At 39.5% G+C, this 22,937-nt stretch overlaps 1 protein-coding gene across 1 annotated transcript in view; it reads left to right on the forward strand.

Moving 5' to 3' along the window:
* Nucleotides 1-16,507: 16,507 nt before the first annotated feature.
* The window catches only part of LOC105489145 (interleukin 33), a 98,329-nt gene continuing 91,899 nt past the window's right edge, over nt 16,508-22,937 (forward strand). Inside the window, exon 1 of the mRNA XM_071077761.1 lies at nt 16,508-16,528. The gene's annotated coding sequence lies outside the window, so the exon portion shown is untranslated. The remainder of the gene's footprint in view (nt 16,529-22,937) is intronic.

The following is a 22,937-nucleotide window of genomic DNA, read 5'->3' on the forward strand; positions in this document are numbered from 1 at the left end:
ATAATGGTTGAACTAGTTTACAATCCCACCAACAGTGTAAAAGTGTTCCTATTTCTCCACATCCTCTCCAGCACCTGTTGTTTCCTGACTTTTTAATGATTGCCATTCTAACTGGTGTGAGATGGTATCTCATTGTGGTTTTGATTTTGGCCACAAAATCAAACTCTGATGGCCAGTGATGATGAGCATTTTTTCATGTGTCTGTTGGCTATATGAATGTCTTCTTTTGAGAAATATCTGTTCATATCCTTTGCCCACTTTTTGATGGGGTTGTTTGTTTGTTTGTTTTTGTAAATTTGTTTGAGTTCTCTGTAGGTTCTGGATATTAGCCCTTTATCTGATGAGTAGATTGCAAAAATGTTTTCCCATTCTGTAGGTTGCCTGTTCACTCTGATGGTAGTTTCTTTTGCTATGCAGAAGCTCTTTAGTTTAATTAGATCCCATTTGTCAATTTTGGCTTTTGTTGCCATTGCTTTTGGTGTTTTAGACATGAAGTCCTTGCCCATGCCTATGTCCTGAATGGTATTACCTAGGTTTTCTTCTAGGGTTTTTATGGTATTAGGTCTAACATTTAAGTCTCTAATCCATCTTGAATTAATTTTCGTATAAGGAGTAAGGAAAGGATCCAGTTTCAGCTTTCTACTTATGGCTAGCCAATTTTCCCAGCACCAGCACCATTTATTAAATAGGGAATCCTTTCCCCATTTCTTGCTTTTCTCAGGTTTGTCAAAGATCAGATGGCTGTAGGTGTGTGGTATTATTTCTGAGGACTCTGTTCTGTTCCATTGGTCTAGATCTCTGTTTTGGTACCAGTACCATGCTGTTTTGGTTACTGTAGCCTTGTAGTATAGTTTGAAGTCAGGTAGCGTGATGCCTCCAGCTTTGTTCTTTTGACTTAGGATTGTCTTGGCAATGCGGGCTCTTTTTTGGTTCCATATGAACTTTAAAGCAGTTTTTTTCCAATTCTGTGAAGAAACTCACTGGTAGCTTGATGGGGATGGCACTGAATCTGTAAATTACCTTGGGCTGTATGGCCATTTTCACGATACTGATTCTTCCTCATCATGAGCATGGTATGTTCTTCCATTTGTTTGTGTCCTCTTTTATTTCACTGAGCAGTGGTTTGTAGTTCTCCTTGAAGAGGTCCTTGACATCCCTTGTAAGTTGGATTCCTAGGTATTTTATTCTCTTTGAAGCAATTGTGAATGGAAGTTCATTCATGATTTGGCTCTCTGTTTGTCTGTTTCTTATCAGCTTAAGGAGATTTTGGACTGAGACAATTGGGTTTTCTAAATATACAATCATGTCATCTACAAACAGGGACAATTTGACTTCCTCTTTTCCTAACTGAATACCCTTTATTTCTTTCTCTTGCCTGATTGCCCTAGTCAGAACTTCCAACACTATGTTGAATAGGAGTGGTGAGAGAGGGCATCCCTGTCTTGTGCCAGGTTTCAAATGGAATTTTTCCAGTTTTTGCCCATTCTGTATGATATTGGCTGTGGGTTTGTCATAAATAGCTCTTATTATTTTGAGATATGTTACATCAATACCGAATTTATTGAGCGTTTTTAGCATGAAGGGCTGTTGAATTTTGTCAAAGGCCTTTTCTGCATCTATTGAGATAATCATGTGGTTTTTGTCTTTGGTTCTGTTTATATGCTGGATTACGTTTATTGATTTGCGTATGTTGAACCAGCCTTGCATCCCAGGGATGAAGCCCACTTGATCATGGTGGATAAGCTTTTTGATGTGCTGCTGGATCCAGTTTGCCAGTATTTTGTTGAGGACTTTTGCATCGATGTTCATCAGGGATATTGGTCTAAAATTCTCTTTTTTTGTTGTGTCTCTGCCAGGCTTTGGTATCAGGATGATGCTGGCCTCATAAAATGAGTTAGGGAGGATTCCCTCTTTTTCTATTGATTGGAATAGTTTCAGAAGGAATGGTACCAGCTCCTCCTTGTACCTCTGGTAGAATTCAGCTGTGAATCCATCTGGTCCTGGACTTTTTTTGGTTGGTAGGCTATTAATTATTGCCTCAATTTCAGAGCCTGCTATTGGTCTATTCAGGGATTCAGCTTCTTCCTGGTTTAGTCTTGGGAGAGTGTAAGTGTCCAGGAAATTATCCATTTCTTCTAGATTTTCTAGTTTATTTGCGTAGAGGTATTTATAGTATTCTCTGATGGTAGTTTGTATTTCTGTGGGGTCGGTGGTGATATCCCCTTTATCATTTTTTATTGCATCTATTTGATTCTTCTCTCTTTTCTTCTTTATTAGTCTTGCTAGTGGTCTATCAATTTTGTTGATCTTTTCAAAAAACCAACTCCTGGGTTCATTGATTTTTTGGAGGGTTTTTTGTGTCTCTATCTCCTTCAGTTCTGCTCTGATCTTAGTTATTTCTTGCCTTCTGCTAGCTTTCGAATGTGTTTGCTCTTGCTTCTCTAGTTCTTTTAATTGCGATGTTAGAGTGTCAATTTTAGATCTTTCCTGCTTTCTCTTGTGGGCTTTTAGTGCTATAAATTTCCCTCTACACACTGCTTTAAATGTGTCCCAGAGATTCTGGTATGTTGTATCTTTGTTCTCATTGGTTTCAAAGAACATCTTTATTTCTGCCTTCATTTTGTTCTGTACCCAGTAGTCATTCAGGAGCAAGTTATTCAGTTTCCATGTAGTTGAGCGGTTTTGATTGAGTTGCTTGGTCCTGAGTTCTAGTTTGATTGCACTGTGGTCTGAGAGACAGTTTGTTATAATTTCTGTTCTTGTACATTTGCTAAGGAGTGCTTTACTTCCAACTGTGTGGTCAATTTTGGAATAAGTACGATGTGGTGCTGAGAAGAATGTATATTCTGTTGATTTGGGGTGGAGAGTTCTGTAGATGTCTATTAGGTCTGCTTGCTGCAGAGATGAGTTCAATTCCTGGATATCCTTGCTAACTTTCTGTCTCGTTGATCTGTCTAATGTTGACAGTGGGGTGTTGAAGTCTCCCATTATTATTGTATGGGAGTCTAAGTCTCTTTGTAAGTCTCTAAAGACTTGCTTGATGAATCTGGGTGCTCCTGTATTGGGTGCATATATATTTAGGATAGTTAGCTCTTCCTGTTGAATTGATCCCTTTACCATTATGTAATGGCCTTCTTTGTCTCTTTTGATCTTTGATGGTTTAAAGTCTGTTTTATCAGAGACTAGTATTGCAACCCTGCTTTCTTTTGTTCTCCATTTGCTTGGTAGATCTTCCTCCATCCCTTTATTTTGAACAACCTATGTATGTCTCTGCATGTGAGATGGGTCTCCTGAATACAGCAGACTGATGAGTCTTGACTCTTTATCCAGTTTGCCAGTCTGTGTCTTTTAATTGGAGCATTTAGTCCATTTACATTTAAGGTTAATATTGTTATGTGTGAACTTGATCCTGCCATTATGGTATTAACTGGTTATTTTGCTCGTTAGTTGATGCAGTTTCTTCCTAGCCTCGATGGTCTTTACATTTTGGCATGTTTTTGCAATGACTGGTACTGGTTGTTCCTTTCCATGTTTAGTGCTTCCTTCAGGGTCTCTTGTAAGGCAGGCCTGGTGGTGACAAAATCTCTAAGCATTTGCTTATCTGTAAAGGATTTTATTTCTCCTTCATTTATGAAACTTAGTTTGGCTGGATATGAAATTCTGGGTTTAAAATTCTTTTCTTTAAGAATGTTGAATATTGGCCCCCACTCTCTTCTGGCTTGGAGAGTTTCTGCCAAGAGATCTGCTGTTAGTCCGATGGGCTTCCCTTTGTGGGTAACCCGACCTTTATCTCTGGCTGCCCTTAAGATTTTTTCCTTCGTTTCAACTTTGGTGAATCTGGCAATTATGTGTCTTGGAGTTGCTCTTCTCAAGGAGTATCTTTGTGGCATTCTCTGTATTTCTTGAATTTGAAAGTTGGCCTGCCCTACTGGATTGGGGAAGTTCTCCCGGATGATATCCTAAAGAGTGTTTTCCAACTTGGTTCCATTTTCCCCCTCACTTTCAGGCACCCCAACCAGACGTAGATTTGGTCTTTTTACATAATCCCATACTTCTTGCAGGCTTTGTTCATTTCTTTTTCTTCTTTTTTCTTTAGATTTCTCTTCTCGCTTCATTTCATTCATTTGATCCTCAATCGCTGATACCCTTTCTTCCAGTTGATCGAGTCGGTTACTGAAGCTTATGCATTTGTCACGTATTTCTCGTGTCATGGTTTTCATCTCTGTCAGTTTGTTTATGGCCTTCTCTGCATTAATTATTCTAGTTATCAATTCTTCCACTCTTTTTTCAAGATTTTTAGTTTCTTTGCACTGGGTACGTAATTCCTCCTTTAGCTCTGAGAAGTTTGATGGACTGAAGCCTTCTCTTGTCTCGTCAAAGTCACTCTCCGTCCAGCTGGCGATGAGCTGTGTTCCTTTGCAGGGGGAGATGTGCTCTTATTTTTTGAATTTCCAGCTTTTCTGCCCTGCTTTTTCCCCGTCTTTGTGGTTTTATCTGCCTCTGGTCTTTGGTGATGGTGACATACTGATGGGGTTTTGGTGTGGGTGTCCTCCTGTTTGTTAGTTTTCCTTCTAACAGTCAGGACCCTCAGCTGTAGGTCTGTTGGAGATTGCTTGAGGTCCACTCCAGACTCTGTTTGCTTGGGTATCAGCAGCAGAGGCTGCAGAAGATAGAATATTGCTGAACAGCGAGTATACCTGTCTGATTCTTGCTTTGGAAGCTTCCTCTCAGGGGTGTACTCCACCGTGTGAGGTGTGGGGTGTCAGTCTGCCCCTAGTGGGGGATGTCTCCCAGTTAGGCTACTCAGGGGTCAGGGACCCACTTGAGCAGGCAGGCAGTCTGTTCTCAGATCTCAACCTCCGTGTTGGGAGATCCACTGCTCTCTTCAAAGCTGTCAGACAGAGTTGTTTGTGTCTGCAGAGGTTTCTGCTGTTTTGTTGTTGTTGCTGTTGTTTAGCTGTGCCCTGTCCCCAGAGGTGGAGTCTACAGAGACAGGCAAACCTCCTTGAGCTGCTGTGAGCTCCACCCAGTTCGAGCTTCCCAGTGGCTTTGTTTACCTACTTAAGCCTCAGCAATGGCAGGCGCCCCTCCCCCAGCCTCGCTGCTGCTTTTCCGTTAGCTCGCAGACTGCTGTGCTAGCAATGAGGGAGGCTCTGTGGGCATGGGACCCTCCCGGCCAGGTATGAGATATAATCTCCTGGTGTGCCCGTTTGCTAAGACTCGGTAAAGCGCAGTATTGGGGTGGGAGTTACCCGATTTTCCAGTTGTTGTGTGTCTCAGTTCCCCTGGCTAGGAAAAGGGATTCCCTTCCCCCTTGCACTTCCCAGGTGAAGCGATGCCTCGCCCTGCTTCAGCTCTGGCTGGTCGAGCTGCAGCAGCTGACCAGCACTGATTGTCCGGCACTCCCTAGTGAGATGAACCCAGTACCTCAGTTGAAAATGCAGAAATCACCCATCTTCTGTGTCGCTCGCGCTGGGAGCTGGAGACTGGAGGTGTTCCTATTCGGCCATCTTGCTCCACCTCAATATTTTATTCAATTGTGTAAGCTGCATTCTTCACTCAACATGTTTCTACGTTAATCAAGTTTTTATGACTCCCTTATATTCCACATTATGGATGTAACATAATTCATTTATCCAATTCTCTATTAATAGAGAATAGTGCTTACTATGAGTTCTAGACATCTTATATATACAAACCAGTTTATTGTTCACAATCCTATGAAGTAGGTACTATTATTACCCACATTTTGTATATAGGGAAATTAAGGCACAGAGAACTTAAGCAACTTGCCCAAGGTCAGATACTTTATACGTGGTAGAGGTAGGCTCCAGAGTCTGCTTTTGATGATTATGCAATATGATTTCTCTGAAACTGGGATTAAATTGATTTGTGAGCAAGGATAAGTAGGAAGGTTACATTTTGCTGAGACCTTGTGTTAAATATGGCTAAGAGTACATGTTCTAAGTCAGGTTGTCTGGCTTCAAATCCCACCTTTGCTACTTATCAACCCTGTAGCTTTGGGTTATTTGATTTACTTCTATATCTCACTTTTCTTATCTGTGAAACAGGGTTAATAACAGTGCCTACTTTAGATAATGCTATTAGGGCCAATTATTAAATACTTAAGCCTTCAAATAAATGATAACTTTTATTAAAACACCTTGATTCACCATGGGGCAATTTTCCTGAATTGTAGAATGACTCCCACAAAAAAGCAAAACAAAACAAAACAAACAAACAAACAAAAAAACCCTGCCTTTTTAAAACTTACTTGGCCTTCCAAGTCCAGTCTTAGGAGATAAGAGAACTAGCCCTAACTAGTAATACTGACAAACAGAAAGAAACATATCTGCAAATCAGTGGTGCTATATTACATATAGTGGGGAGGAAATGGTTCCATAATATACAAAAAGGTATCTGAACTGAAGTCACTATCCTTAAAGTTGAGTCTTTGACATTGTCCATTTCCTCCTGATGTCAAGAGGGCTGGCTCAGGGTCCAGAGAAATCTAGACAATGGTGGAGTGGAAATGACAAGGCAGCTTTCCCAAGACAGAAAAGCATGTGAAAAAGTAAGCATTAACTCTTTTTCCCCACTAGCTTTTAAATTTGTTAATTTTTGGCATCCTTAAAGTCTCACTTCCCTAGAGCACGGCCTTAATTACCCTGCCTTAGCTGTGATTCAATAATAAGGAAGAGTTTTCAAGTGCATGCAATGGGCTAGCACCTACACTTAACATTTATTATCTCTTTAACTCACAGCAACCCAGTGAGGTGGAAGGAGCCAACGTATGCCAGAGGTTTTTGTGTGTGCAGTTTTTTTGTTTTGTTTTGTTTTTAGAGACAAGTCTCTCTATGTTGACCATGCTGGCACTCCTCCTACCTTAGCCTCCCAAGTAGCTAGGACTACAGGTGCATGCCACTACACCCAGCAACAAAAGGTTTCAAATGACATGCCCAAGTTTACTAAGGTAACAAATGACAGAGCCAGAGTGAATCCAGGAAGCCCACACACTTAATGGTACAGTTTTACATGGCACAGCTTCTCTGTGTGGTAATGGTCAACCAGTTAGAAATGTTAAAGATGGAAGGAGCCTTAGGAGTTCCCTAATCCAAAATTTCTCAAAGTGCAATATATATCCCTATCTGGTATAAGAGGTGACTTTAAGGGGTGTAGAAATAAACATTTTAAAAGTAATATGTATGTTTTTATATTAACGTATAGTAGAAAATATAGCTAACATATCAAAACTGTGATTTCAGTCACATGTATTAATGTGTAAAGTGTTGGTATATCATAAGTGTTGTGTAAGTGTTTGCTATGATGACCTAGATCATTACGATGAGACTAATTTCTTAAGAGTCAATCTTGAAAATAATAATAGTAAAAGCAGTACATAGAAATAGCGAAAGTCATAAAATAGATTCTTAAGTTACTAAAGTTTGAAAATACTAAACTCTTCCAACTTCTTTGTAACAGCACAAGCTTTGAAATACTGTTCAGAATTGTTAGGTTGAGCCATATTAAATTGCCATTTGTATAGCTTCAGTGTGTTGACTGGAAATGCTGTTTGGCTCAACCTATTATTCAAGGCTCTTTCTATGCTTATTAACTGTGAGAACATGGGCAAGTTACTTAACCAGGCAATAAAGAGGGTCCAGCTCTTTGTCTATATTGGCTAAATGTCTCTGCTCTCAGGCCTGGTCCTGCACTACCTATCATCTCCTGCTCTGGGTGGGCTCAGAGAAAGCCCCATTGTGGCCCTTTCCACTGACCACAGGCATGGCCATGGAGGCTTTCACTGCCTTTCTCAAGATCAGAATAATTAGTGGTTGCTTCTTCAGGTGTCTCCTAGCCACCCCACGCTGAGGGTGCTATGAGCAACTGGGGGATGATTTTTATCATTCATGAAAACCTTGATTCAGTGTTGGCGAAGCTAACTCTTCCACTCCCTGATAAGGTTTGTTTTCCCTTTATCAACTCACAGTATAAGCTTCCATCCCAATCCTCTGTACTCTCATTCGGTTGAGATTACCCTCATAAAAACATAGATGAAATCCGTCATCCTATCATATGACAATTTCTGCCCTGAAACACACAGAAAATTAACCATGTGCCCTCATTTAAAACAAAACAGCTCCAAACTCAGACTGCTAAAGCTGGTGTATTCTACCTATAAGGAGATGCAGAAAGTAAAAGGTATTTTTCATTGTTGTGTGACCTTCTTATATTGGTTAAGAACTTGACTGAAATTGATATCTGTGAGTATCCTGCCACTTGGACCTTTCTCTATTAGTCTTGGAGTGACATGAAAAGAATATTATTTCAATTATTGCTGGGGTAGGCTTCAGTGAGGCAATAAATCACATGCACAGGAAGGTATTTTCCTTTGTGAAGAACAAGAATGTGAGTTACCAGGCTGGGTGCAGTGACTCACGCCTGTTATCCCGACACTTTGGGAGGCCGAGGCGGGCGGATCATGAGGTCAGGAGATCGAGACCATCCTGGCTAGCTCGGTGAAACTCTCTCTCTACTAAAAATACAAAAAAAAAAAAAAAAAAAAAAATTAGCCGGGCATGGTGGCGGGCAACTGTAGTTCCAGCTACTCGGGAGGCTGAGGCAGAATAATGGCGTGAACCCAGGAGGCGGAGCTTGCAGTGAGTGGAGATCGCGCCACTGCACTCCAGCCTGGGCAATAGAACGAGACTCCGTCTCAAAAAAGAAAAAAAAAAAAAAAAAGAATGTGAGTTACCAGATCAAAACTGACTTGGAAGGCGGAATTTTAACACATTCTTTTTTGTAAACTAAGTGAGAAAGACACATTTGGAAAGTGATCACATGCTGTTAATGAGCAACTTAATCAGTTTTGTTCTGAGTTTGAGGGTAATTAACTGTTAAGAAATCATGGTTCAAAACAATAGAACTTCAACACACAACATGAACATGTTCCAAGACGGTCACGAATGTGCATATTTGTGAACACAGAAATGTTTAGGCAGATGCCTGACCTTCTCTCAAATCATAGATCCCACTGAGAGTCTCCGGTTTTCTGTGCATATTCTCAAGCCACAGGTGTTAACTCCCTTTCAACTTCTACTAAAGTTTTCCTGTCCTCTGATAGCTATTTTTCACATGTGAAAACTCGTTTCCATCTTTCACAAATGTAGTATGCTACAATGAGTGGAATTCAGCAAAGGCAAGATGAGACACAGCTGAGTGGTCAGCTAGGCATGCTCTTTGTCAAAATAACTCCAGTTTTAAAATACCTGTGATTCAGGATCACTTGAGGCCAGGAATGAGCTAATATGATTCAAGCAGCCTTACAATCTGTTCAACAAATATTTTGGCATTACAAAAAGAACCTTTTCAAATTTATTTTTTAGTTTCCTTGGCAAAGGGGTTAACCAAAAGGATTTTCTGTAGGTGGAAAAGGATTGAGAAAACTAAGTAATTTGATCCATTGAACCTATTGTGACAGAAATGCAGTGGTTTTGCATGGACCTAAATAGGTCTTGGGCAACATAGCAAGACCTCGTCTCTGCAAAATAAAAATTGAGGCCGGGTGCAGTGGCTCACGACTGTAATCCCAGCACTCTGGGAGGCCAAGGCAAGTGGATCACGAGGTCAGGAGATAGAGACCATCCTGGCTAACATGGTGAAACCCCGTCTCTACTAAAAAATACAAAAAATTAGCTGGGCGTGGTGGCGGGTGCCTGTAGTCCCAGCTACTCGGGAGGCTGAGGCAGGAGAATGGCGTGAACCCAGGAGGTGCAGCTTGCGGTGAGCCGAGATCATGCCACTGCACTCCAGCCTGGGAGACAGAGCGAGACTCCATCTCAAAAAAAAAAAAAAAGAAAAGAAAAAGAAAAAGAAAAATTGAAAAATGAGCCAGGCATCATGACATGTTTCTGTGGTCTTAGCTATTTGGGAGGCTGAGGCAGGAGGACTGCTGCTTCAAACCCAGGCAGTTGAGCCTGCAGTGAGCCATGATTGCACCACTGCACTCCAGCCTAGGCAACAGACTGAGAGCCTGACTCCAAAAAACTAAAGAAAATATATGTAAATAAGTGAAACAATAAATATAAAATACTCAAACACACGTGATGGGAAGGTGTGATCTCAAACACACATGATGGGAAGGTGTGATCACTTGCAGAAGAGTTATCATTGAAAAAGTTAAATTCATAAAAACTAAGCGTCTACTGTAGCAAAAATTACGTATCAAGTGAGAACGTAATTGTTTAAAAGTGCCTGAGACAGGTGCAGCGGCACACACCTGTATTACTAGCTACTTGGAGAGCTGAGATGGGAAGACTGCTTGGGCCCAGAAGGCGGAGACTACCCTGGGCAAGATAGCTGGATCCTATCTCTAAAAGGAAATAAAAGTGGCTGAAAGAAAAAAAAAACTTGCTGAACATCCTTGTGAACATCCTTGTGTTCCAGTGCCCCAACTGCAATCCATACTATAGAACTGTTCAGAGCCTAGAAGCTGCTGGAGCCAGAGGGTAGAGATGAGCCATAGGTGAAAACTGAGCAGAGCTGCTAGAAGAAATAGACAACAATTTGACCTAATAACAAGGGCAATTAAAGACATATAAATATAGCAAAATCAAAATATATTGGGGGGCTAACAAGCCATTATTTGTAAACCTCCCTTCCCACCCAAGTCACCTCCTTTATGTGTGGTAGGATGTCCCCAGTCTAAGATTTAATCTATGTTCAACCTTCCAGGTTCTGTTTTAAACAGGTATAACCCTAGCTTTGGGATTTCAGTAAAGACTAACCCTTTTCTCACCATGGACTTTCAAAAGCCTGGTTTTAAACTCAGAGCTAAGCAACTCCTTTCTGCCTAGACAGTATCTGCCTTTCCTTTTCTAGGGCAATAAACCTCAGCCTCAAAGTCTAATCTTCCTGTCAGAGGGGTTATGAGAAGAATCCATTATCAAGAAAAGAAAATACTTCAAGTGGCATTTTGACATGATACTAGGACACAAAAAATGATTATACCCAATTCCCAGATATACCTCCTCAAATTTGCATTCTCTGGGACCTAGGGATACCTCCTTTAAAGATGCATCAGGAGGGAACATGTCAGAGCTCAACGCTCTTCCTTTCCTAAGTCAAGTGCATGAGACTCCACACTCCTTCTGATTGTATGAACTCAGGGACTGTGCATCATGTTTATTTGTGTCCTCTCTGCTTTAAGCAGCACAGTGCACATTGCAGTTGTTTAGATCCATATAGAACCACTGCATTTCTGCCACAATAGGTTCAATAGATCTAATTACTTAGTTTTCTCAATCCTTGTCCACCCACAGAAGATCCTTTTGGTTAACCACTTTGCCAAGAAAACTAAAAAATAAACTTGAAAAGGTTCTTTTTGTAATACCAAAATATTTGTTGAACAGATTGTAAGGCCACTTGAATCACATTAGCTCACTAAAACATCTATCGCAAAGTCACAGTCTTAATGTTACTGGATTCTTAGAATTCTTATTCTCCTCTAACCCCACAGAAACAAAAATTGCTAAAAGTTCAATCTATCTTTAAAGAAAAGTATTCAAATTTGTAACGTCTGTGGATAACTAGGAGGCAAAAAAGTTGAAAACTGAAACCCTGTATCATATATCACTAGTAGGTCTTACCTCTCATTGTTTCTTGACATAAAGCAATTATTGGATAATTCAGCTTGGTAGAGAGGCTGAACTGTGATATTTGGGGTGTCATAAAAGGCAGTATTTGCAAGATCAAGTGGGAGACATAATACACACAGTAAAAAATACCCAAGGATGGGAACTAGACTACAGGCTAGATAAACCTAACCCACGGATAACTGAAGTTCTAGAATGAGAAATAAAAACAGATAGAGACAAGGTAATAATACTAAACTATTAGAAGACAATTTTCCTGAAATTAAGAAAAATTTAAATCTGCAGTTTGAAGTATTCAAGTATGTATAGGAATGCTGAAAAAAAAAAAAAGCCTGATAAAATTTCTAAACTTTTAGGATAAATTTTAAAACTTCCAGACAGAAAGAATCTACACTATTATATTAATAAAGATGCTTTGTGGTGGCAAGTATCAGAAACATCAAAGTGACTTTAAAAATAAGGAAACTGTATATATGCATATCTCATGTACACACACGTGCACACATATACACACAAAGCCCAGGGTAAAACCACTCTAGAGTTAGTTAATTCAGTGGCTTAACTGCATTAGTAAAGAAAGATCAGGTTTTTTTCAAACTAATAAATCTGCCTTTATCCTCACACTACCTTCTTTCATGGCAAAAGTTATAGCATCACAATTTCCAAAAGCAGCAAATGAATTGTCTCTCCTCCTGTCTTAGTGGCAGTAGTTGTTGATTACATATCCAAGATCCACCATCCTCTTCTTCACTAAAAGAACCTTGATTTTATGCCCAGCTAAACACACTTTCTAAGACTTCCTTTTGGTCAAGGGTGACCATGTGATATAATTTTGGACTATAAAATGTAAGCAGAAGTTTGTGTGATGGTTAATTTTATGTGTCAACTTGACTGGACCATGGGGTCCCCAGATGCTTGTTTAAACATTATTCCGAGTATATCTTCAAGGGTGTTTATGGATGAGATTAACATTTTAATCTGTAAAGCAGATTGCTTTCCATAATGTAGTTGGGCCTTATTCTATCAGGCCTAAATAGAACAAAAAGTCTGACTCTTCCCTGAGTAAGAGAGAATTTTCCGCCAGACAGCCTTTGGACTTCATCAGAAATATCAGCTCTTCTGACTGATGACCTTTAAAGGGGGACATCAGCTATCCTTGAGTCTCCAGTCTGCAACCCACTCTGCAGATTGGACTTGCCAGCTTTCATAATACTGTGAACCATTCCTTATTTATATTTATTCATCATATATATGTACACACACATACACACATATATATGTAAATACATATATGTATAATATTCCATATATATATTCTGTTTCTCTGAAGAACCCTGACCAATCTAATATATTTTGCTAAATGGTTTCTGGGAAACCATAAGCCTTCTTGATATGAAAGGACAGTAGCATGTGGTATAGACATTATCCTACCTATTTTTCCTTCTTGCTTTGAAGTGATGACTGGAGCTAGAACTGCAGCAGCCGTCTTGCAACTATGAGGGAAAGGTCAAAGAAACTGCAGATATATATACCCTGGTATCAGAAATGCAACATCAGCAACTGCCTGCCTCTGGGCTTTTTTGCTATATGAGAAAACTATTCCCCAATTTTTAAAGGTCATTTTTGTTTTATGTTATTTTGATTTGAAAACTTTCCTAATTGATAGAGTAGTGATCTCAAATGCTACAAAACTTTTCTAAAAAATATTTCTTAATAGACTTTCCTTGATGTATCATTGACTAGAGCACAGTCACATGCTCACTTCTAAGCTAATTAGAAGTAAATGACCTTTCCATGATTGACTTAAACAAATCAAAATCCACAATTCCAGAACAGGAAATGGGATAAATACCATGGAGAATGGGATAATACCTGAGAAAATCAGTGCTGATGTTAGGAAGCCAGTAGATGTTGAGTGGGTAACCAAGAGTGTCTGCCACACTTATAAAAGAAAAAGAATCAGATTGGCCTCAAACTTCCCGAATATATGCTAAAATCTAAAAACTAATTAGGTTATTTCTATAAGCTACCTCCAAAAATGAGCTGAAACCCAAAAATTCACTCTCTAGCCCAGTCAGGAGAAAAATATATATATTTGCAGAAACTCAGGAATTCAGAAAACATTAATCACATACTTCATGTGAGAAAAACACTGCTAAACTACAAATGTTAGAACAGAGACTTCAAAATGGGGAGAGGAGAAGTAGTAAGCATACATCTGTCTCTATATGTAGAAAAATATAAGCGAATAGTGGCAGAGTGACCAAGAAATTATAATTTTAATTATAAATAAGGATTTTTGAAACAAAAACTACATACTGCAAGAAAAAATATAAAAACCTTTGGGTCTTAGAGTAATAAATATTTCAATACTTGGATCTTAAAATACAATTTTAAAAAACTCCAGGATTTGATAGTAGTGGGTGGAAAACAGATTATGGGAAATAAAAGCATTCCAACAACAAATTAATTAGTTACAGTTTCTTTTCTTTTCTGTGTGGCTTGTTTTCTTTTCTTTACAGCTGGCTTTCATTTCCTTTCAAATTTAAAAGAGTGTATTTAACATTGCATGTTAAGGCAATGTGATAACCATGAAGTCTTTGCGTGAGAAAGGAAAGAGGTAGGTTAATTTATAATGAAAGTTGATAGTGTAGAGGAAATCCCCAGCATCCTTCAACCATTTACAACATTTTACAAAACAATGCAGGTAAGGGAAAAGCTTTCACCCATAACGAGGAAAAACGGTTCTAACTGCCTGCATTACAGCAGCCTATGATGTGACTCAAGCCTCGTAATTCACATTTTTTTGAAGGCTCACAATAATTTAGAGTTCCAACAGCTTTGATTTTGAATTACTTATTTTTACAATAACACAAATAAAACTTGATATAATAAATGCATATATCCTTAGAATTAACAATATATATTTTATATGACCATGATTTGTACAAAAATTATATTTGCTGCAGAAAACATTAAAATATAAAACAGTAAAGATTTTTAAAACCACAAACTCTGATCCTAATCCAATAAAATCAGAAATATATCATATAAAAATGAAGTGACCAAGATGGCAGAATAGAAGGTAAACCACTCACATCTCCCTACAAGAATTCTGCATCCATCTATGGTAAAAAGTCACTCTGCAGGAGCCTCAGGATTGAGGTAAGAGTTTGCAAAACCCTAGTGAAGTCCAAGACATCAGAGGATCACTTGCAGAGGGAAGACCTACACATAGGTGGCTGATCCACCAAGCTTGTTCCTGGGTTCAAGCCAGAAAATGACCCAGTCTCCCAAGGGGTTTGGTTTCATCCCTACTTGGCCTTGATCCTGCAACCAAAGCCATCTGCCAAGGAGTCAAGAACAAATTGTGCACACTAGTAGAAAGGCTCATCTACCCACTGACAGTCGTGTTGGCAGTCAATCTGAACATTGCTGTCTGGTTCTGCTCCAGCCCCCTCAGGTGAGGTACCAGCACAGAGCTGCTCACACAAGGACCCAGAGGGAGACTTGTCCATAACTTGTCGCTCAGTAGTCTGAGCCTCTCAGACAGGCTAGAGCTCATAAACCTCTGTTCCACAACAGATACCAAGGAGGCCCAGTCTCAGCTCTGGCCTCTCATACTGCAACCAAGGAACTATTCCATCTGTACAGAAACTTGCAAGGAGAATGTGCCTCTTTGAGCCAATGAGACAGGGCTCTCCAGCTTCTGCCCCACAGCAGATGTCAAGGGGGCCCCATCTCAGCTCCAGTCCATCCTGCTGCAGTTGGGGAACTATTACATCTATGCTGAGACCTGCTTGGAGATGTATACCTGTTTGAACCAATGAGAAGGGCTCTTCAGCTTCTGTCCCACAGCATTTCCTGATGGGCCCCAGTAACCGCTCTGACTCCTCCTGCTGCATAGAACTATCCCATCTATCCAGAGACCTACTATAAGATGCATACCCATATAAACCATTGGGATAGGCATGCCAGTATCTGTCTCACAGCAGGTCCCTTGGAGGTCCAGCCTCAGCTTTGGCTTTTACTGCTGCAAAGAACTACTGCTGGGTGATACATACATGTCTGAGCCAACAAGATAGGCTCATCAGCTTCCTTCCCATAACAGATCCTGATGAGAGAAGAGAGATAGACCCTCTCACATTGTTTTATATTGTTTTATACTCAGAAAAGAAAAGCAAAACAAAAGGCAGGTAGCCCGGCACCTAGGAACCAGACCCAAAACCAAGAAACCAGACCCGAAACCAGGTCTGGGCCTGCCTGACCTAAGCCTGGTAGTTAAAGATCAACCCCTTACCTAACCGGTTATGTTATCTATAGATTTCAGATATTGTATAGAAAAGACATTGTGAAACTTCCTGGTCTGTTCTGTTTCACTCTGAATTACCAGTGCATACAGCACCTGTCACATACCCCTTGCTTGCTCAGTCAATCACGACCCTCTCAAGCGGACCCCCTTAGAGTTGTGAGTCCTTAAAAGGGACAGGAATTGCCCACTTGGGGAACTCAGCTCTTGAGACAGGAGTCTTGCCCGATGCTCCTGGCCGAATAAACCACTTCCTTCTTTAACTTGGTGTCTGAGGAGTTTTGTCTGCAGTCCTTCCTGCTACATTTCTTTGTTCCCTGACTGGGAAGCAAGGTGATTGGCGGATGGTTGAGGCAGCTCCTTAGGTGGCTTTCTGTCCTGTGGAACATCCCTGCGGGGACCGACCAGTCTGAGCGACGCGGATCCTGAGAGCGCGCCCGGGTAGGCATTTGCCGCTGTGGGACGCCTCGACAGAGCAGTGTGTAGCAGGCCCCCATGGAAGATCAACACAGTGGCTGAACACTGGGAAGGAACTGGTACTTGAAGTCTGGACATCTGAAACTTGGTAAGACTAGTCTTTGGAACTTGCCTACTCCGTTTGAGTGGAAGCGTGGCCTGATCACCCATGGCGTGCCTTTATCGGCACTTTGGTTTGGTTTTGGTTTTGACTTGGTTTGAATTGCTTGGCAGGACCGGTCTTGGGAACTTGCCCACTCCATTTGAGTGGAAGCGTGGCCTGATCACCCAGGGCATGCCTTTATCAGCACTTTGGTTTTGACTTGGTTTGAACTGCTTGACAGAAGACTTGTCTTGGGAACTTGCCTACTCCATTTGAGTGGAAGTGTGGCCTGATCACCCACAGTGTGCCTGTACTGGCACTATGGTTTTTGTTTTTGACTTGACTTGGATTGCTTGATACTTTGGTTTTGGTTTTGACCTGGCTTGGATTTCTGAATACTCTGATTTTGGTTTTGATTTTGGTTTGGTGTAAACTGCAAAAGTGTGTGTGTGTCCTTTTAACCCATTCTTTGTTTTGTGATGTGTGTGTGGTGTTAGCATGAGCATGGTGTTTTGTCTTGAAAAAGCATGGGTCAGGCACAAATAAGCCCACCCTACTAGGAACTATGTTGAAAAATTTCAAGAAAGGATTTAAGGGAGACTATGGAGTACTGTGACACCAGGAAAACTTAAAACTTTGTGTAAAGTAGACTGGCCAGCATTAGAGGTAGGTTGGCCATCAGAAGGAAGCTTGGACAGGTCCCTTGTTTCAAAGGTATGGCACAAGGTAACCTGTAAAGCCAGGGCACCCAGACCAGTTTCCATACATAGACGCTTGGTTACAGCTGGTTTTAGATCTCTCCACAGTAGCTGAGAGAACTGCAGCATAAGCGAGAAGAGAGAGGGAAAGAGACAGAGGTAAAAGGAAAGTCAAAGAGAGAGGGACAAAGTCAAAGAGAGACAGACAACGTCAAAGAGAGAAAGAGAAAGAGATATATACAAGTAGTTAAGAAAAAAAACAGTGTACCCTATTCCTTTAAAAGCCATCTGTACCAATTCCAAATTAACTTAGACAAAATAAGGTCTTATTAATAGCAAAGGATAATTAAAATCCCAAACTTACAAGGTTTTCAACAAAAGTAAAGTTTGCTAAAAGTTAACAGTGTAACATGTATTATACTAACTTCTATTCTTGTGGCCTTAGACAGTCTAGCCCACAGACATAAAAGAAGTTCGCTTTAGAAAAGAATGGTTATCATCTTCAAAAAAAAGGAAAAAAAGGCGGGGCAGGGGCAGAATTTATGTAAAAAGAGTATTATATGGTAAATTCTTGTCCTGAAATAAATTAACTGGTTGTTTAAAGAAAAAATTATTTGTAATAAGTTAGAAAGTTAAAGTATGTCAAATAATTGTCTGCAAAAGTCGTGAAAGAAAAAAATGTCATAAAAAAAACTTTATGCAAGAAATGTTCTATAATTTAAAAGTAACTAGGCCTCCTTAATACAAAACTAAAAAAAAACCAAACAAACAAAAAAACAATAGTTTATGTGTAAGGTATATAAGGAAAGTAAAATATACCTTTGGTAAAAGAATTATAAGGAGGCATAGAATATAAATTTTTACCTACATTAAAAGGTTAAAAATATGTGTATATTATTTTAAAGGTTTAATCAAGTTTTAAAATGTTAATTGGAAAGAAAATTCTGTGTTTCTGTGTGTAAACGTTGGCTAAAGTTAAACAGGTATCATCCAGTTTTTCTGTAAACTGGACATTAAAATAAAAGCAAAGTAGGCTTTTCCTAAAGCACCAACCTGCTCTTTAGCAAAAATTATAAAAGGTTAAAAAGAGTCTATAAAATCTTACCTTATGGTCAAACATTAAAAATTGGATAAATACGTCTACAAGATTTTATTAAAATTAAGTTTAACATTAAAGCACACTAATATAAAGGTAAAATTTAGCTTATCCAGTATAAAATCATACAAAAAGCATTGCTTAAATATAAAATGGTACTTGGTTTTCTTTGGTTTAAAAACTAATTAAAATAGGTGCTAAAAGAAATTACTCAGTAAAAAGGCACTAAGGACTATAAAGTCCACTGCGAAGATTCCCACATTTAAAACAAAAGGTCCATTTCTTAAAAATTATATACTTGGTTTATCTTCCACTTTCCTTTCCCTCGAAAACTAAAAGTCTTTTAGCACATGTACCACCCCTAGAATTTCCGGTAAACTAGCACCAGCCTGAAGATCATGCTCTCATCAAAGGGTGGAAAGAAGAAAAACTCGAGCCAGCCTGGTAAGGACCCTACCTTGTGCTGCTAACCACCAAGACTGCTGCTCGTACAGCAAAAAAGGAGGGACTCATCACATCCGAGTCAAGAAAGCGCCATCCCCTACAGAGTTGTGGGCCATAGTCCTAGGGGAAAACCCTACCAAATTAAAGCTAAGAAAAATGTAACTCTTTTCATCTATTCTATTACTCTATCTTCTTTCCTTGTTCTATTGCTAACCATCTAGTTATTAACATATCAAGTCAATTTCACCTCAAACTATTGCATTTAATGCTTGCCTTGTTATACCCTGTGGAGACTTGCCTAGTCAAAGACAGCTTTCTACTTCAGAAAAGTAATTCTGTCCCTCCTGACGCTCCTCAGACTAGGCATTAGTAAACTAGGACCATTTAATCTGGGGAGATTTTGATAAAGACCCCAGTGCCAATCAACAGTCTTGCCCCCAATATAGAGCTTTTATGCTGTAGTTGGTCCAACATTCTGTGGACCTCTAAAGAGCAAGGATGGACTGCCCCAACCAGTTTTTGTAATTTCCTAAAATCATACATTCATTTTACTAGAAGATCATAGAAGTTAAAGACTTAAAACCAACTTTAGAAATTAAGACAGGATACCAAGATGCAAATGCCTGGTTAAAATGGATCAAATATTCCATCTGCACGTTAAACAAAAGCAATTGTTATGCTTGGGCACATGGCAGGCCAGAGGCCCAAATTGTCCCCCTTCCACTAAGGTGGTCCTCCAGTCGACCAGGCATAGGCTGCATGGTAGCTCTTTTCCAGAATTCTACAGCCTGGAGTAATAAGTCATGCCAAGCTCTCTTTGCTATATCACAAAGTCTGGCACCCTGCGGGTCAGTCCCTCGAGGGCCATCCAGCTTCTGTCTCCCAATACTAAGTTCACTTCATGTCTCTCACAACAGGAAGGAAACTTAGCATTCCTTGGAGACCTGAAGGGATGCAATGAGCTTAAGAATTTTCAAGAGCTTATCAATCAGTCAGCCCTTGTTCATCCCTGAGCGGATGTGTGGTGGTATTGTGGTGGACCTTTACTGGGCACTCTGCCCAGTAACTAGAGTGGCACTTGTGCATTAGTCCACTTGGCTATCCCTTTCACCCTGGCATTTCATCAACCAGAGAGAATGTATAACCCTAAAAATTGATAGAGCTAGACTGGATCTTCAAGTAAATATCATGGTTTGAGAAAAAGTTTATAAACGCTCTCCTGAGCCAGTATTTCAAACTTTCTATGATGAACTGAATGTGCCAGTACCAGAAATTCCAGGAAAAACAAGAAATTTGTTTTTGCAATTAGCCGAGCATATAGCCCAGTCTCTCAATGTCACTTCATGTTATGTATCAGCACAAGTGTACTATATGAATCATTATCAATCTATTGCACAGGAAGACATAAGTAGCAAAAATAAGAGTGAGAACTCCCACTAATAAAATGTGAGAGTCTCAAAGCGGGGAAATGAGAGAAGAGAGACAGACCCTCTCATATTGTTTTATACTCAGAAAAGAAAAGAAAAGCAAAACAAAAGACAGGTAGCCCGGTCCTAAGAACCAGATCTGAAACCAAGGAACCAGACCTGAAACCAGGCCTGGGCCTGCCTGACCTAAGCCTGGTGGTTAAAGATCGACCCCTGACCTAACTAGTTATGTTATCTATAGATTCCAGATATTGTATAGAAAAGACATTGTGAAACTTCCCAGTCTGTTCTGTTTCACTCTGACCACCGGCACATGCAGCCCCTGTCATGTACCCCTTGCTTGCTCAATCGATTATGACCCTCTCATGTGGACCCCCTTAGAGTTGTGAGCCCTTAAAAGGGACAGGAATTGCTCACCTGGGGAGCTCGGCTCTTGAGACAGGAGTCTTGCCCGATGCTCCTGGCCAAATAAACCACTTCCTTCTTTAACTCAGTGTCTGAGGAGTTTTGTCTGCGACTCATTCTGCTACACTGAGAGGGCCCAATTTCAACTCCAGCCTCCCTTGCTGCAGTTGGGGACCCATCCCACATGTGCAGAAACCTGCTGAGAGTCATGCACAGGTGAGATGGGTCCCCAAGTGGGGATAGCCATCCATCTTGGCCACCAGGACAGTCTTCTGGATTCAGGTCCCTGGCCAGCATTCCCACACAGCCCAAGTACCCTTCTTGGGTCTTCCCCGATCCATCTGGGCTGGAAAGCTGTGCCAATCTCATAGCCCTCACAAGACTTGCAGCAAGCCTGTACTTAGAGCATCTTCTAGTGCTGAGACAGCTACAGAGGGCAGAAGCCCAGGGAACACAATAGTCAGACTGTATAGAATCCCTACAAGGATAGACATAAACAAAGCTGGACTACAAAGACTAAAATATTAAATAAATACCTAATCTATCAATACACAGACATCATTTCATGTTCATAGCATCAAAAACATTCAAGGAAATATGACTCATCATATGGAAAAATTAAGGTGCCAGAGGCTGACCCTAAAGTGATAAAGATACGCACTTTCTTAGACAAATAATACAAAATAGCTGTTTTAAGAAGCTTGATTGACTTCCACAAAATACACAGAATCAATTCAGAAACTTATCAGAGAAATTTAACAGAGATTAAAATAATTTTTTTAAAAAATCAACCAGAAATCCTGGAGCTGAAAAATACAATGAATGAAAGGAAAAATGCAACAGATATTATCAACAGCAGAACTGATCAAGCTGAAGAATCAGTGAGCTTGAAGACAGAATATTTGAAAATATACAGTCAGAGGAGAAAAAAGAATGAAAAGTATAAAGAAAGCTTACAGAAATGACAAGACAACATCAAAAGAGCAATCATTCATGTTATTTAGTTAAAGAGGGAAATGAGAAAGACAAGAAGGTAGAAAGTTTATTCAAAGAAATAGTAACATAAACCTTCCAAACCTGGAGAAAGATATAAATATCCAGGTACAGGAAGGTCAAGGGTCACCAATCACTTTCAATCCATATAAGAATACACTTATGTATTATAATCAAACTGTCAAAGGTGAAAGACAAAGAAACGATTATGAAAGCAATGAGAAAAAAGAAGCAAATAACAGATAAGGTAGATCTGAAATGCCTGGCAGCAGACTTCTCAGTAGAAACAGTACAGGCCAGGAGAGGTGAGATGATATTTTCAGAGTGCTGAAAGAAGTAAACTGCAAAGCAAGAATACTGTTTCCAGTAAAGCTATCCTTCAAAAATGAAGGAAAGATAAAGCCTTTCCTAGACAAACAAAAGCTGAGGGAATTTGTTGCTACCAGACCTGTTCCATAAGAAATGCTAATGAGAGTTCTATTTAGGTCAAAAGGATACCAATGTGATTGTTATACTAATATTGTAATTGTGGTGTATAAATCAATTAAATCTTTACTAAGAAGACTAAAAGATAAAACTACTAAAAATAATAATGACAACAATTTATTAAGAGATTAGCAATATAAAAATGTAAATTGTGGTATCAAAAATTCAAAATGTGTGAGGAGAGGGGAATTAATATGTATAAGGTTTTATTTTGTTTGTTTCTTTTTGTTTTTTTGTGATCAAAACTAAGTTAGAATCAGTTTTAAGTAACTTGTTATAACTATAGAATTTTTTGTAATCTTCATGCTAACCACCAAACAAAAACTTATAATAGATATACTGAAAATAAAAAGCAATGAATTAAAACATGCTAGAAAATCACTTAACCACAAAGGAAGACTGTGAGAAAGGATGGAACTGGAGGTCATTGGTAAGCCAGGCACAGAAAGACAAATATTGCATGTTCTCATTCATATGTGGAAGCTAAGAAAGTGGATCTCATGGATGTAGAGGTTAAAATGGTGCTTACCAGAGGATGTAAAGGAAAGGGGAGAGAGGTAGGGATGAAGAGAAGTTGGTTAAAGGATACAAAAACATAGAAGGAATAGGTTCTAGTATTTGATGTATAGTAGGGAAAGTTAACTTATTATAACTTATTGTGCATTTCAAGGTAGCTGGAAGAGAAGATTTATAAAGCTCCCAACAGAAAGAAAACATAAATGTTTGAAGTGATGGCTATCCTAATTACCCTGATTTGCTCATTACACATTATATGTAGGTATCAAAATATCTCATATACAATTTTATATATCAATTTTTTTAAAACTTAAAAATCAAAAAATACTTTTCAAAAAGAAACCTGTAAG

The sequence above is a fragment of the Macaca nemestrina genome, chromosome 14 (genome assembly GCF_043159975.1).
Source record: "Macaca nemestrina isolate mMacNem1 chromosome 14, mMacNem.hap1, whole genome shotgun sequence".
Classification (NCBI taxonomy): domain Eukaryota; kingdom Metazoa; phylum Chordata; class Mammalia; order Primates; family Cercopithecidae; genus Macaca; species Macaca nemestrina.